The 17,051-nt window shown below is 61.5% G+C and overlaps 1 protein-coding gene across 1 annotated transcript in view; it reads right to left on the reverse strand.

The window, feature by feature from the left end:
- ITPK1 (inositol-tetrakisphosphate 1-kinase) overlaps positions 1 to 17,051 on the reverse strand; it is a 123,230-nt gene that overhangs the window by 92,739 nt on the left and 13,440 nt on the right. The window lies entirely within an intron of this gene.

Raw genomic sequence — 17,051 nt, forward strand, 5'->3', positions numbered from 1 at the left:
CCCTGACTCGCCCAACCCCAATACAGAGCCTCCAGGATGGGGGTCTCCCCAGGGCACACCAAGGCTCCCTGCCAGCTCACCCACCTCGACCTCCCCACCCCACACTCCTCCTGCGAGTGAGGCCCAGCACATGGGACTTCAGGTCCAGGTCTCATCACCTAACCTGGGTCCCCACCTTCTACCCCAGCCTTTCAAATCCAGCGCAGACAGAAATGCCCTCAAGAAGCCAGCCCTGACCCACGCCACCTTCACCCCATCTGCACAGAGCCCGAACACTCCTGAGAACGCGGGTGCCACTCTCCCAGCCATGGGCTCCAGAGCACGGATGGGCCGTCACTAGGGGTGAGGGCTGGAGAAGGCCCGGGGTCTGTACGGACGGCAGATGGCATGCCAGCCACCGCACCCACGTGCGTTTTCCTGGGAAGAAGGCGGGGCCTCCGGCAGACGCTGGGGCGCTGTGACCAGGAAAGGCAAGACACTGAGCTGACCTGCGCCCATCCCGTCTTCGGAGCAGGGACTGCGGCAGAGGGAGCGCACCTGGCAAACCGACGCTCTGGAAGCGTAAGGACGTAAACCGTGGGAAACGTAAGGACGTAAACCTTGGGAAGTGTAAGGACGTAAACCGTGGGAAACGTAAGGACGTAAACCGCGGCTCAGTGCCTGCGCACTCCGGGGGCCCTCGCGGGGTTCACAGTCGAAGGGGGCGCCGGCCCCACGCTCCCGGGGAACCCTCTGGGCCTCCCCTCACACAGCACCGCAGAGGGGAAACCTGCCGGTCTTACATTTGCTGGTGAGCTCGTTCAACGAGCGTCTCCCGACGCCTTCTGAGAGCCCGGCAAGGAGGGGAACCTCACGAGGAAGCCGCATCTGGGACGGCTCACCAGGTCACACCGCCGGATGCGCCCGGCCACCTGCCCCTCGGCCCCCAGCACCTCCATGGAACCCCAACCCCGAGGCACCCGCTGGGAGAATCAGTGGCCGGTCCAGGGGCCCACAGTCACACCGCTTCCTTGCTGTCCGTGATTCCATGAGGGGACAAACCGGGCTCCATTGCACAGCCCGGGCCACCAGAGCCCACAGCGGGGGACAGGCAGCATCACCGGGAGCCCGTGCCACAGCCAGCCGCCAGCTCGGCTCGCACAGCGTCTCTCAGCCCTGCCTCGTTCCTCGGCTGTCCTGGCCCCCCTCGCGCACCTGGGACAGTGCGGCCACAGTCTCACAACGTGTGACCGTAACTAGCCAGGTTGGGCTCCGTGCACCTCCTCGCCCTGCCCCTGTCCCTGCTTCCGGACAGAAATCAAGTCCCCAGGAAAGCTCCAGTGACCAGACTGGGACCACACAGTGGGGAAGACAAGGACGCACACAGGAGGAGACAGAGGGCCTGTGTACGTGACCCACACCAGGTGCAGAGGGCTCCTGCCGGCCAGGGCCTGCGTCTCCCCCCGCCCGCCCCCCGGAGCTAATCCTCGCAGGACCCAGATTATCCCCGTGTGCCCGTCGTTCTGTTCATGAAGCCAACGACAGTGGTCATTTCCACCCTGTCCACGTGCAACACCCCCCGCCCCACAGCTCTCCCTCCACCGGCCCTGGAACAAACAGGTCTCTGCCCCTGAAAACACGTGGAGCCTGGCACACGGGAGACACGAAGGAACCTGCGAACAGACAGTGGAGGGGCTCCCGGGACAGAGCCGAGTCTCTCTGAAGCTCAGGGCGCTCAGAACATGAGAAGCTCCAACTCGGGGAGCAAAGGGCGGGCTTGGCTCCCCTTTCTGTCCACATCGGGCCACAGCACGTGCACCAGACCCCTCGACGGTGCGGGACCTGAGGCGCCCTGAGCACTGACCGCCTCCACTGCACGCAGGCCCGAGGGAGCTGAGCCCCGCCCCAGACGGTCAGGCCTGCTGTCCCTGCTCCAGGGCCCGGTGGGGCGGGCGGAGGGAGACTTCCTTTTCACAGCGCACTCTCTCGCATCTCTTGACTTTTGCACCCTGGGTCTCTACTACAATCTCAAAAACTAGAGAGATGACTTTTCTGAATTATCGTTCCAACGACAGATAAGTCTAGCGGCCAGCACTCCCAGTGCCTGGCGTGAAGGAGGGGCCTGATAAGAACAGAGGCCAACCCCTGTGGCTCATAAACATAAACCTGTTTTTCCGAAAACTAGATAACCACTGAAGAGAGGATTTATTTTGCAGAAGGACCACTGCCCCCCCCATCCCAAGTCCAAGGAGAGCACAGCCAGAGGAAATACAAAATACTCATTTACGAAACAAACTATTCTTTCAAGACAGCAATCAGAGAAGGCTTCACGGAGGAGGCAGCATTTGCCATCTGAACAAAAACTGAAGGGAAACTACAGGCAGATGTTGGAGAGGAGACGTTAAATATGAATAACACGAGGAGTGCCCGCTTCCCAGAAGACGTCTGTCTGGGGGTGTGGGGGCAGAACTGCCTCACAGGGCAGGCAGGGTGATGAGAAGTGGGGTAGAAGATGCAGGCTGGGCATGCGCAGAGGCCAGCACAGCCTGGCCTTTAACCGTGGGCCGGTGGCCCCAAAGGCTAGGGCAGGGGACTAAGAGTCACCACTGGAGTTTGTCCACTGGAGTTTGTCAGAACGCTCACTGGAGGTCCAGTCCTGAAGACTCAACTCAGGAGGTCTGGGGGCAGGGCGGGGGCGGGGCGGGGCAGTAAGTACTTCGGGGTGTGTCAGGCACCCAGGTGCTGCTCAGGAGCAGCCAGGGGTGGGAACAGCGGCTGAGCCCACCAAAAGCCACGCCTCATACAGCTGGTAACAGGGCCAGACTCGCCCAAGGGAAGGGGGAAGAGACGGGCTTCACGCGGGGGCAGCCCTGCCAGGTCTTGGGGATGGGAGTAAAGGGCCCCAGAGAACCAGAATGAGCTATGACGCTCACACTCTGGGCGCAGGCGGAGGCCGCGTGCCAGCACCAGGAGAGGATGCAGGAAGCTGGTCACTTTTCCATCTTTTCGACCATAATGGGGCCAGGAGGTGGTTAGAAGCCCAGGACGGAGCTGAGCAGACAGTTCAGGAACCGTCTGAGCAACAGGCAGAAATGGGAGACAACGGAGAATGTGGAACCAGACCCAACTGCACCTTGTGCCTCAGTTTCCTCATCTGTCAAGTTCGGAGACCCCTGGAACCCAGCCCACAGAGTGCCAGGCCCACACTGGGACTGTGGGCTCTGCCCGGCTGGCCTGCCTTTCGGGACCGTCTTCCTCTGTCCCACGCGATTCTCCAGGGGTGGGTATGTGCCTAGAGCACAGGCGGCAAACACAAGGCCCATGGGCCAAAACCGGCCCTCCACCTTGTTTTATCCGGCCCAGAACCTTGTTTCTACCCGGTGGCAGCACCGAGCTCTTGCTTATCTGTCGGGGAGTAGTTGCATTTTCACAGTCCTAAAGTTACACTCGGCCGTTGGAAGGCAATCGCGAGGCTGATGTGGTCCCCAGTGAAGATGCATTTGACACCCCTGGCCTATAGCCTCACAGTCGTGGGATGGGGCTGGGACCCAGGCCAGGCCAGCCCTGATCCTTCCCAGGACAGGTCCTGGGGCCCGTCAGCAGCAGAGAGCTCAGCCGCCGCTGCCTCTGTGTGCCCAGACCCCTGAGGCCGTGCCAGGAGGAAAGGCCGGCATTCTCCCACCAGAGACCAAGGCCCTGACCCAGCCGCCGGCCTGGAGCCTATCTGCTCTGGACTTCCAGCTGCGAAGTTTTGCTGAAGCCAGCTGACACTGAGTTTCTGTCACTGGCCACTGTCTTGTTCACTACAGCAGGTCCTCAGTAAGTGACAGTGGCTGCCACTTTCTGAAAATGACAGAAATTACCCAGACGACCTGGCGCAGAGGGAGCGGGAATGACGAAGGAGCCCGGCGAAGAGCACACAAGGTCGGGGAGGAGAAGAGAGCCCCTCTGAGGCCGGGCAGGCAGGGCCGCCAGGAGGGAGAAGTGCCCACAAGCCCACACCACGAGGCTACGTGAGGCCTGAGGCGCAGGCCACCGGGTATGACGTCAGGAAGGTTATCGCTGGACACGCTGGGACTACGACCCCCACCAAGCAGCAGGCCTGCAAGGGCCCCCTGAAAACCAGCGGCAGGCACAGGACGTGTTGCTGAGCCAGCCTGGGTCTCAGCCTTCGCCTCTGTTAAATGGGTATGAACTTTGCAGCCGAACGGGACCTTCCCGGGCAGGTAGTACAAGACCTGATGGCTACAGGCAAGTGAAGCGTGTGAAATGGTGGATCGAACAGAGGTCCCCTCTGACCAAGGAGGACAGCCAATCCAGTGACAACTGGGAGAATTCCAGGAGCTCAGAGAAGGCAGAACAGCGACCAAAGGAGAGGGAAGTTTGTAAAAACCGCATCAAGACCCGCTCACCTTCTGTATGCAAGGCTGCCGCCGCTTGCCTCCCACCCAGGCACAGCCCCCACTGCAGAGGGGGCTCACAGGGTCACCCCGCTGCGGAGGAGGCCAGGCCAGGCCTCCAGGGGACAATGTCACCTCGGAGGGAACGGGCCTGGAAACACAGGCCCCCTCCCACCCTGGGCAAGGACAAAGGAGCCGCACCTGCCCCCAGAGCAAAGCCCACTGGAGGCGGGAGGGTGTGATCATGCCAGCGGTGAGGCGGGCACATTCCCGCCCAAGCCATTTGTAGCGCACACTGGTAACCCCCAGGTTTCAGAACCCCCAATACAAAGCCCCTTTAGCACCCACAAGGCCTGCGGGCAGTCTCCACCCACCCACTGCCTCTCCCTGCCCTGCAAAGGACTCAGGGTTCCCTGGATAGGCGGCTGTGCCTCCTCTGGGACCTGTGTGTGCAGGGGGACAGACTGTTCCCAGTGCCTCAGACGCCACCCCAGCATCACCGCCTAGCCCACACTCGAGGGCAGCTCCCTGGGGGCCTTCCTCAGCTCCCCCACGCTGCAGCACCCCAGCTCTGAGCCCAGACACGCAGGCTGCCCAGCTGAAGGCTCCGAGGCGGACATCAGTGCCGGCCACGGTGCCGGCACAGCTGTCCTCCTCCAGCGTACTCCCCTGGACTCCCGCACCCCGCGGTTGGGCAGACCCGTGTGCCTTGCTCTGGCCCGCGTCACTTCCAAGCAGCGGCACTCGACTGCCAGCGCCCGACTCGCAGCCAGGCCTCCCAGACCTCGGCGACAGGGATGGCTCCCAGGGCCAGCCCAGACCCATTCCTGGAAAGAAACCTGGCCGGGCGGCCATGCAGCCAGACTGGGAGGCAGACAGGAGCTATTCCAAGGACCTTCAGCCTTGCCAGGAGTGGTTCAGTTGGTTAGGCGCCGTCCCCAAGGTGAAAGGTTGCCAGTTCGACCCCCGATCAGGCCACATGCCTGGGTTGCAGGTTCAGTCCCCAGTCAGGGCACGTATGAGATGCAACCAATAGGCGTACCTCCCTCACGGATCTGCTTCTCTCCCTCTCTTTCTCCCTCCCTTTAAAAACAAACAAAATCTTTAAAAAAGAAATAAAAAAGAGGACAATCAGTAACAACCGAAGACATTTTTGATCGCCAGAACCAGGAAAAATTCTACTGGTTTCCAGAAGGCGGAGGCCCTACGGTGCAGGGGACAGCCCCCTACACGAAGAACCACCTGGCCTGAGCTGTCCACAGGGCCGAGGTAGAGACAGGTGGGACACAGAGGGCACCGCTGCACCGCCGCAGGGGGGACACCTGCCTGGAGAGCCACCCGGCTGCAGTGAGCGCTGAGCGAGCAACAAACCAGCCTTCGTTGCAGACCTCTCGGGGCTGCTCTTCTTGCAGCCTGGCCTGGCCTATCCTGACTGACAGATGCTCGTTGAGGAAACAGGCCTCGTGCCCCGTCTACGCCCCAAGTTCTTTTTGTTTATCCTCACCCAAGGGCATGCTGAGTGATTTTAGGGAGAGGAGAAGGGAAGAGAGAGGCGGGGAGAAACATCGATGGGAGAGAGAAACATCGACCAGTGGCCTCTCATACGTGCCCAGACCAGGGACCGAACCTGCAACCTAGGCATGCTGAACCCTCAACCGTTCGGTTTATGGGATGCTGCCCCAATCAACTGAGCCACAAAGGCCAGGGCTCCACCCCGAATTCTTGTAATACCTGACACGTGGCATTTGGAGGTCCAGTATAGGGCATGGGGGGGTAGTACCAATCCCTTCCATGAAACCCTCCCACGGGGAGCCAGCCCCACTCTCTCAACACCCCGGGCAGACACAGCTCTGTGCCTCTGCACACGCCGCTCCCTCTGCGAGCTGCCCTCCCTCCCTGGCAGACCCCTGCTCTCCCCCAAGTGCAGCTCACACACCGTTCTCACAGAGAGGCTGCTGCCCGCCCCCGCCCAGGGCAGCAACGACGGCCCTTCGGCCATCCGCCCTCTGACACTTCAGGCTGCTCCGTGGTCCGCTGCCGACCCCGGGGCCCCCGAGGCCGGAGACTGTGATCCTTATGAAGCACCCCATGCCCACCGCAGACCCCACACCGGGGACACCGGCGCTCTGCACCTGCCAGGTGCCCCAGCCTCCCAGGGCCGGGCCGGGGCGCCCGTCCGGAGCCGTCCCTGCGGGTCTGCTTCCAGGGCGGCCTGGTTCCCTTGCTGATGATGAGCTTCAGAATTGGGATTTTCCTCCTAGGAACAGTGCCAGAAACTGAACTGGCCCGGTATGAAGGCAACCTGTGCACCGAATTTTAAAGCCAGCACAAACATCTGAATGATCTGGACAGCTCCGGGAAAGAACCAGCTACACAGGACACTGCGTGTGTTTTCCCTGTTGGGTGGTGGGGCGGGGAGGGGGGGTGACACCTTCTCCCTGATTACAGGCTCACCCAATCCTGTGACTGAAGACATCCCCCCACACTAGGTGCCCCACCTGGAGGGGGCAGGAGGAGGGCGGGCCGCTGGCTGCGCCCGAGGTGCAGATGCGGCGTGAGTGAGTCAGGGTGCTCCTTCAGACCCGCACCAAGCCCACGGGGTCGGGAAGCGGCTGCTCCGAGGCTCCCAGGGTGTGGGCAAAGTGACTCACCTTCCCAGCACCCCCTGGAGGAAAGCAGAACCTCCGGTGCTGAGAGGCCTTCGCTGCTGCTGAGGCGTCTTTAAACGCCCTCAACGTGCAGGATGGGGAGTCGGGGGCACGGGTGGGCTGCAGGTCCCCCACAGGTGTGTTCTGCTGTATCCACCGTGGGGTGTCGCCCTTTCAGACCGGAAACCACCTGGACCTTCAGCTGATGTCAATATTCCCTGAAGGGCACTAAGCACACACACACCCCCTTTTAGTATAAAAATTCTCTACTTGGACATCTTTTTAAGACTTCGGCTACCCCCTGCAGGCACTGCCATTCTTCTTCCTCCTACCGAGGGATGAGCCCTGAATTGCGGGAGGGAGGGGGGGGTGTTGCAGGAGCAGCAGAGGCACAGGGGCTGCAGGAAGGGCTGACTCCAGCCTCCCACCACCTCCGGCTGTCTGCCTCCCGCTTCTCGGCTCGTGATTCAGCCTGTTCGTGGTTCAGTCTGTTCGCTCCCAGCCGCTTCTCGTTCCCAGGAAGGCAGTGATGTGCCATCAGCCTGAAAGGCCAGGTGAGCTGGCGCGGGAAGGGGGACGGCAGGAATCCCTGCGCTGGCGTTTCTCTCCTCGGGACCCGTGGGGGAGGGAGAAGCCTGCCCAGGAAGGTCTGAATCACTTTCCAGCACCGACCCTCAAGGTGCCACGGGCTCTTAAAATAACTGCACAGGTGTGTGTCCTGGCCTGCCTTTCGGGAGGCTGCTCGCCGCGGCAGGTCGAATGTCCCCATCCACCGCGCCCGCTGCTAACCTTCCCCCACGACTGAGAGCCCCCTCCTGGCCTGAGGGTTCTGTGAGCCCCCCAGTTTAGGGGCGGGGGTCTCCCACCACACAAGCACAGAGCTCCCTGGGCTCCGCACTCCAGAGACAGGCAGCAGCTCCACCTGGTGCCCGAGACCCCCCGGATTTCAGGGAGGCGCCCGAAGGCCCAGGCACAACCCAAACAAGCAAGAGGCGACACCAGAAATTCCTGGGCCCACACTCTGCCCACAAGGGCCTGTCCTCCCCCAGGGAAGGGGGAGAGGGGCAGAGGGGGAGGGGGCCAGAGGGCCCGTGGGCTGCACTCCAGAGCTCAGCTCAGCATTAATTTCAACAGCCGTGTGACAGAGGGGGGCCGTCCTATTTTTTTTCTAGTGAGGAAATTCAGGGAAATTAAGAAACTCGACCAAACCTTATGCTAAGTGAAATAAGCCAGACACAGATGCACAAATACTGCATGGTAACAGTTATGTATGTGGAATCTTGAAAAAAAAAAAAAGAGTTGAGCCCTGGCTGGCACAGCTCAGTGGATTGAGCGCGGGCTGCGAACCAAAGTGTCGCAAGTTCGATTCCCAGTCAGGGCACATGCCTGGGTTGCAGGCCACGGCCCCCAGCAACCGCACATTGATGTTTCTCTCTCTCTCTCTCTCTTTCTTCCTCCCTTCCCTCTATAAATAAATAAATAAATAAATAAATAAATAAAATCTTAAAACAAAAAGAAAGAGTTGAGCTCCGAGAAACAGAGTAGAACGGTGGCTGCAAGGAGGGGGCGCTGGGGGCTGGGGGCGGGGCAGCTGGGAAAGGTTGGTGGCGGTACAGACCTCCAGCAGTGAGCCTTGCAGGGCCTCAGGGCCCAACAAAGAACGTGGTGACCCCAGTGGATGATACCGAATTCTGTCCCTGAAACTGGCTGAGAGGGGAGTGTTTCACCGAGAAAACAAAAATGAGGCAGGTAACTATGTGAGGGGACAGGAGATTTGACGCGACGGGGAGAGTCCGTTCGCGACGTGTACACTCGAGGTCTGTCCAGAAGGCGTCCAGCCAGGCACCGTGGAAAAGGGAGCGATTCCCTGAGGGAGACACAGGGTACCAGAAACACTGTACACGGGACGATGACGCCTCAGTCCCCTTCGAAGTAGCCGCCCTGGGACCTTCTCACCCAGTTCTCCCAGTCGCCATCAGCTGCCCCGTCCCATTTTCCTGAATCTCAACAACGGTCTGAAATCTCTTCCCTTTCAAAGGTGGTTGTAGTTTTGGGGAAAGCCCAAAGTCACAGGGCGTCAAATCTGGGCTGTAGCGGGGCTGAGTCACCTGGTGATTTGATGTTTTGCCAGAAAACTCTGTACGAGATGTGATGCATGAGTGTGCGTGTGTTGTCATGATGAGGCTGCCAATCACCAGTTGCCCATAGCTGCGGCCTTCTGAATCATCCAAATAGTTTCCATGGAGGAATTTCAAGCTTAACACAAAATTGGAGGCAGATTCGTTGCTCTACTCACTCAGTCATTTTGAATGAGATGGCCACACAGTACACAGGCTCACTCAATGGCATCTACCACCCCCACTGACTGACTAGTACAGTGAAGTCGTCCTTGTTCTCACATGCGCACTCCAGTCCACTCTCCTCGGCTGCCAGGTGACATCGATGCCGCGCAAACCGTTCTCATTATATGAACAATAGCTGCACTTTTTCTGGACGGACCTCCTGTATCCGATCATCACACTGTACACTTCCATACTTTACAGTTCTATTTGTCAGTTACACCTCCATAAAGCTGGAAATACATATATACACACACACACACAAACATAAGTAAAAGAAAAAAACTCACTCAAAGACTCACAGCAAGTAAGTCCCAGCAAAGCCACAATCTAAAGTCAGGTCTACCGTCAGGAATGACCATCCTCATCACATGACCCCAGGGGACCACCCCACCTGTGAGAGTAGGGGGTCCAGCCACATCTGCAGCGGGGGGTGGGGTGGGGAGGAGGCTTCTGGGGAGACACTGTTTTGGGCAGGGCTGCGACTCCTCCCCGCCCGCCCACAGCCCCAGTGCGGGCTGAGCTCCCGCCTCAGCCCTTGACCCCAGGAGGCTGGGGGAGGGGAGCCACGGCCCCTGGAGGCCTGGGAAGAAGGGCCCAGAGGACACTTCCTGAGGAGCTGTGACTGGCCTCAGACTGGGGGAGGGACCGTGCACACCTGGGGCATTTAAGGCCCAGCGGCAGGGGAGCTGGCATGCCTGTTTCTCCTCCCCACAGGGTCGGCAGCTCCTTCTGAGGACAGTGTCACCTCAGACGCCCACTCTCCAAGCAGAAAGCACTCGTCCCACAAAGAACGGCAAGGACGCTGACTTCGGCTCAACCGCAGGAAAAGGATGCCGACAGGTAGTGACTGCCCCGTGGAGGGACGGCTTCAGGCTGGGGCAGGAAGCCCACCCTCAGGGAGGTGGCTGGGCTCCTGTCCGAGGAGTCCCTCCCCATCTCCAAAGCCCTCTGAGCCCACCAGTGAGAGAGCAAGCAGCCAGGTCTGCGAAGTGCAGGCCAGCCGACTCCCCAAGGAGGAAAGAAGGAGCCCCAGGCCTCGGAGGGTCCCGGGCCTCAGCAGATGGGAACACGCCTCCACCTCCTTCCGGCCCAGCTGCTGCAGCTGGGAACCATGGCGACAGGCCCCATGAGGCTCCAGAAACCCCTCGGAGAGCCCCGAGCAGGGCGTCGCAGCCGACCCACAGCCAGGAGCCAGGCCCTGGGCAGAGGAGAGGAAGACCAGAAAGAGGAAGCCCCGATTCCAGCCAGAAGAGGCAGCCCCTTTGCCCCCACGAGACTCGGACCTGTGTCCTGAAGGCCAGCAGGCCACCGTCCCGCTGTCCCAGCACACCCCCTCCAGCCTGTGGCACTCTGCAGCCGAGACATGACTCACAACCCCACCGCCTCCCGCAGCCTCCCTGCCCTTCCCCCGTCCGCCCAGCCGTCCAGGCCGCTGCGACCGCGCGCCCACCTCCTGGTGCGGCGGGTGGGCTCCAGCCCGTCCGGCTGCCCCACTGGCCGGTTCCTTCACACTCCCAAACACCCGCCCACCTCCTCCGGACCACCCCACCTCTCGCCCACCACCCGAGACACCGGCCTCTTCCTCGCAGGACCCTGCCAGAGGGCAGCCCGAGAGGGAGACCACCGAGGAGCCCCCGGGCCAGAGCGAAGGCGGGAAGGGCCGGCGGACGATGCCTTCTCCCGAACTGACTCCTCTCGGCAGGGGTGCCTGCGGCTCACGGCCGCTCTGGGCCAGCCCGGGTGCTGGGAGAGGGGGACTCTGAACATCCACGCCCACCTCCCTGACTCAGGATGTTCACTGACAGGACGCCTCTCCGGGGATGCTCGTGACCGCCACGAGTGGGCGTGGGCGGGGAGCCCTCCGTTCTGTTGCGTCTCGCCAGGTTTGCTTGAACTAAACTCGTCCTGATGACTCACTTTCCCGGGAAACTGCCTTTCCATCCATGGTGTTCTGTTCACTCCTCTATCACGTGCGTCCTTTTTGAGCACCTACTACGTGCTCAGCACAATCTCCCTGCCGGTGACACGACAGTGAGGACGACAGAAAGGGTACCTGCCCACGAGGCGCCGACCGCGTGCACAGGAGGGTGAATGAGCCAACCACCTCAGTAAGTGCGTGGCATGCACGGAAAGGAATACTCGGGAGGCTGGGGCAGAGGAGGGGGACACTGCTGAGACCCGAAGTTATGAGGGGGCCCCGGCCGGTGTGGCTCTGGGGGTTGGGCGCAGTCCTGCAAAGCGAAAGGTCGCCGGTTCCATTCCCAGTCGGGGCACATGTCCGGGTTGCAGGTTCTGCGTACAGAAGGCAGCCAATTGATGTTCCTCTCCCTCTCTTTCTCCCTCTCTTTCCCTTTCTCTAGTATAAAAATAAAAAATAAAAATTAAAAAATTTTAAAATAAAATAAAGTTAGAGGGGGAAAGCCTGCTAGGCAGCAGCAGCGGCAGCACCTGCAAAGGTCCTGGGGTAGGAAGGGGGAGCCGTCGCAGAGCTGAGAAGCGATGGTGGTGGCGGAGCCCCGGGGCAGTGCCAGGGGCAGGAGTCGTGTCTCCGGGACCCGAGGGGCCATTCTTGGGCCGTCTGTAATCTGGGCCAAGAAATTCTCTTCTTGCTTAAGCCCTTCTGATTTGGATCTTCTCTTACCTGCATCCACAAGAACCCTGGCTACTACGACATCCAACCCAAAACATCGCGCTCCACCACCTTCTCCACCAACCTGCGTCTCAGTCTTGAGAGCAGCTGCCACCACCCACCCAGGCGCCCAGCCCGGCGTCACCCCCCACTTTTCTCCCTCGGCCCTGTCCCACCAGTCACCAATGTAAAGGTTTCGTCTGGGCCTCCGGGCAACCAAGGGCTGGTGGCCCCTCCGCCAGGGAGGTGGCCCACGGCACGCCGCACAGAGACACAGGAAGAGAGAAGCAGATGGCCACGCAGCTGAGGGAGAGAGAGAACCCCCCCCTTCACAAGGGCTGGCTGATTGCATGTAATTACGGAGAGGGAAACATTCTTTAAAATTAGCTTCCCAAACACAGATATAATTTCAAGTGTCCCTTGCAGCGTGATTACCACGTCCGCCCCACAGTGTTTTGTCACTCAGATCCCTGTGGGGGGTGGGGCCGGGAACAAAGGCTTCCAGCCCCCCCAGGGAAGGCACCTGCCCAGGAAACCCGGCTCAGAACCGGCCTCGCTCCCCTGATACACACACATCCAGCTCCGGATCCTTCCCAAGGAGGCAAGGAGGCACGTCTTCCTTCTCGCTTCTCTTTATCTTTCGGGTTTTTGATGTTCAAACTCAAATCCCAAGAGCAGCCGGTTCATAACAACAAGGACACCAGGACAGCCTCACTTACTGCATGCCTCCCGTGGCCAGGCGCCGTAGCTGTGCCTCAGCCTTCCCATCTGTGAAATGGGCATGGCAAAGCCATGTGACTCATGACACACTGGGGGACAGGATGATGCCTGGCACACGGTGAGCCTCCAGCCAATGTCAATCAGCACAGTCCTCCTCCCAGTTAGCCCTCGGGACAGCCTGGGCCCTGCTGTACGGATGTGGAGCCTGAAGCTCAGAGAGCAACACAGCCATTCAGCTAGAGGGGGAAGAGCAGGGTGCAAGCCCAGCTCTGCCCGAGTGCAAACCCCACGCTCCTGCCACAGTGGGTCCCGGCTGGGTCCTGGCTGGGGATGGTGGAAAAGGTGCCGCTCCGAGCGCCTCGGTGCGGCTCTCCTGGTAGAGCCGTGCGCGCCCTGACCGCAGCCAGCAGCCCGGCCCTCCCTCCCAGCCTCGGCACACGCCCCTCTGCAGCTCTCTGGGGTTGCAACGTCGCAGGCTCAAGCTGGGCAGCTGGCCTCCACCGCTTCGCTCTATGGCCAGCAGGTGCCTTCTGGTTCTGGGGCCCTCGTCTCCCAGGGCCCCCACACTTTATACACAGCAGAGCCAAGGCCCAGACCAAGAGGGACATGAGGGCCCGAGGAAAGTCACCAGGCACCTGTGATGAGGCCGGCACTGGCGGTTGGGGCGGCACCACACACTGGCATCCCCGATCCATGCCAGCCCCAAAGAAAGGGCACTTACGGCCCCATTTTAAAGATGAGAAAGTCAAGGTTCAGATGAAGGAACAAGCTCAGGGTCCCCGACAAGGGAACGGGAGCCGTGACTTTCCACCCAGGCCTCCAGACCCCCAGGCCGGAGAGCAGGCCACGCTGAGTGCCCACGAGCACGCTGCCGCACGAGCCTCGGCGGGAGTGTGAGGACAGTGGGCCGGCCACAAAGAGGGCCGGGCCCACGCCTGGTGGCTGGATGGCTCCAAAGCCAGACTGGGAACAAGACAGGAACTACCAACAGGACCTGCAGCTACGGTGGTCCTGTCCGCTGCCCTGGGGGACATGTGGCAATCCTTGGAGACATTCTGGTTGTCACACGGGGGGTGGAGGCCCGGGAGGCTGCTCAACACCCTGCCATGCACGGCAGAGCCCCCAACAGGACAGAAGGGTCCAGCCCGAAGGGTCAGCAGCGCCAAGGCCGAGGAACCCTGAGCTACAGGGACCTGTGGACAAGGACCCGGATCTGCCTGGATGTGGGGTTGGCTCAGAACACGGAACACCCAGGGGCCCGGTGCAAGGGCTCCCGCGAAGGAGGGAGGCGCGAGGAGGAAGGGCTACTCTGCCATGGACGAGGCGGCGCCCAGGGAACACACCAGCAGCCGTCACAAGCGCATCCTGGGTCTCGGGGAGCAGGCCCCTCGGCACCCCCAGAGATGAGGATCTCTGCCACGAAGGACATAGGAATCCAGGGGTGCGCGTGGACACCAGGCTCAAAGGCTGTCCGGGCCAAAGGCATAAGGAAGGTCCCTACTGGACCCAGGTGCCCTGGTCCAGAAACCGGAATGGGGGTGAAGGTTCACCGAACAAGCTCTGCGCATTGGTCACCTGCGTGCCTGTCACCACTTTCAGAATCTACAAACGGTTCGTGTGATGAAAACGGCTGATGGTCGAATAAAGCTATACAATGGAAAAAAACACATTCACATAGACAGGCACGTGCAGGTGCACATGCGTGTTTATGCAGACACGGCTGTGCACATGCAGCGGGAACAGACTTCAGGGAACCGCTTCCCAGGGACCCTGTCCCTGTTCGTTCTGTCCTGTCTTTTGCTTTGAACCACGCGGCTGTGCTGTCCACGTCACCACATCACACTCTCTCCAGAACCACAACACGGCAGTCCCCGGGGCACACCGGCTGCCTCAACCGCCCAGCCACCACGGTGAACGAACGCCTCCAGGGCGGGCCGACCCGAGGTCGGCCTTCTCCAGCGGCCTCCTGACAACTCCGATTAGAACCGTGATTTGGATGCCCCGAAAGACACAAGGCCAAGGCCAGAGAGTGTGGCAAACCTGCCACAGCAGCCCAGGCAGACCAGGGGAGCAGGTAGACCATGGGCCCCGGGGCAAGCCTAGAATCCCCACAGGGACCCACCAGGGGTCTTTTCCCAGCCTGCGGCTGAGCTGTGGTTACAGATTACTTCCCAGACAGCGACGGCTCGAAGTCAGTGCAGACACAGAGTCACCCGTCAGCTCCATGAAGCGACAGAAGGGGAAGAGCAGGAGAGCACGCGTGATGGGCCGCGTGTGCCCGTGTGTGTCGCACACTCTGCCTTCTACAGACGCGGCACACGCCACGGCCGTGGCAGCGCCGCTGCCTTGGGGGACCAGGGGCGGGGGGAGACCGTGGGGGAGACGACCTTTTCCCTGCACGCTCTTCGGCACGGCGTGATGTTTGAGATGTTTGACCCTGGACATCGTTACTTCTTCACAAACATCTTCAGCGGAATTCCCCAGGCAGCTGCGAGCCTGCCCGAGAGAGACGGCTGGGATAGGGCCGCGTGCAGGCGAGTCGCCGGCCTGCGTGTGCTCGGCCGTGTGTCCAGGCGCTCGGTGCTCCTCGGTGCACGGACTGAAACGACCCGCCCCGCAGCCTCGCGGGGCACACCCAGCCACGGACCCCCCGGGCTACCGGCAGTCCCGCCAGCTCCACCCCAAGCACCGGGTCGCAAGCCCGCTCCCCAGGGCCTCGGAGCGGCGGACTCCGACGAAGGCCACACGGCTAAACCGCAGAGGGAGGCCTGAGCTCCCTGACCCCGACTCTCACCACCTCCGACGACGTGCAGCCTCCAGAGGCCCCAGGAAGCTATTACATTTCGGGGTGGATGGGGGTCAGGCAGGCCCTGCTGGCTGTCTGCGGCGGCCACAGCACAGGGGAGGGCCCAGGACAGCCCTCTCTTCCGCTGCTTTCCCACCAGCACTGCCTCTGCCTGCCACCCGAGGCCACGCCACTAAAAAGCGCCGCCGACCCATGAGAATTCTGGGACACACACACGGAGGCACCGGGCAGCTCGGGCTGGGGCTCCGGGCAGGGCGGCGGGTCCTCACTTCCCTGCTGGCTCCACAGAGGGGCTGCTGACGGACTGGGCCCCAGCTGCTGAGCCCCCTCCCAGCCCACCCCTTCGCCCACAGCCCTCAGGTGTGTGTGCGGGGCCTGGGTGTGGGGGCACCGGCCCCTCACCAGTCACTCCCCCCCTCCAGGTGGGACTACTCCCCACTGCGTCCTCCAGCGTGTCCTGACCCGGCCGGCTCGGAGGGGGGTGCCCAGGACAGGCGCGCCGAGCGTCCCTCACAAACACTCCCCTCCAGCTCGACGACCCCAAGCAAGCAACCCACAGCTGCCCCTGACGGGTCTGACTCAGAGGGTCAGGCATTGCCCCACAAACCAAAAAGTGACCAATTTAATTCCTCGTCAGGGCACATGCCTGGGTGGCGGGCCAGGTCCCCAGTTAGGAGTATGCAAGAAGCAACCCATCAATGTTTCTCTCTGTTGTTCTTGCATGTGGATGTTTTTCTCTCGTCCTCCGTCCCCCCTTCTCCTCTCTCTAAACATGAACAACATCGTTCCCAGCAGCGAAACCCTCCAGGCTCCCAGGGAAGACACCTCCCAAAGGCTCCCCACGTGGCACGGGGACAGACAGCAGGAGGCCATGATAACGCAGGGTCGTTTCGCCCACAGTGCCGTTTCAAAACATGGAGGTTCCACACAGCACCCCAGACGGGGAGCCACGGCCTGCCCCCGGGGACTCCAGGCAGTTTTCCCCACATCCACCCCACCCACCCCACCCCTTGAGGCAGCATTACAGGAGCCCCTTCTCCAGGACACCAGGACCCAGGCCCTCAAATCTGCCTGCGGCCAAGGGAATGAGGGGAAAGAGGTTCCAGGGGCCCGGCCTTGGGCTCTACCTTGCCAGGGCAGGTCAGGGCGGGGGGAGCACCATTCGCTCCCCTCTGGGAAATGGCGCCCTGTTTCTGGGGACTGTGGGCAAACCCTCAGGCTGGCAGAAGACACCCCACCTCCCCCCGGCTGCCCAACAACCATCACTGTCTGCAGGGAACAGCCCCAGATTCCTGCACAGGGTCCCCCGTGTCCACGCCCAGACCACGTGGTAGGGAATGGGGCACGCCCGGCCCCAGCCACTGGTTCAGGGACAGGTGTGTGGCTCGGGCTGACCAATCAGGCAATTAGAATGAATCCAGGTCCCCAAGGCCTGAGCCTGAGGAGGAGCCGCCCTGCCCGGCCCTGACCCCCAGCTCAGCCGCCCACTACCTGCGTGACCCCGGGCAAGTGACTCGACCCTCTGCG

This window comes from Phyllostomus hastatus, unplaced genomic scaffold (assembly GCF_019186645.2).
Source record: "Phyllostomus hastatus isolate PE091 unplaced genomic scaffold, TTU_PhHast_1.1 phas_scaffold_501, whole genome shotgun sequence".
In the NCBI taxonomy this organism is placed as follows: Eukaryota; Metazoa; Chordata; class Mammalia; order Chiroptera; family Phyllostomidae; genus Phyllostomus; species Phyllostomus hastatus.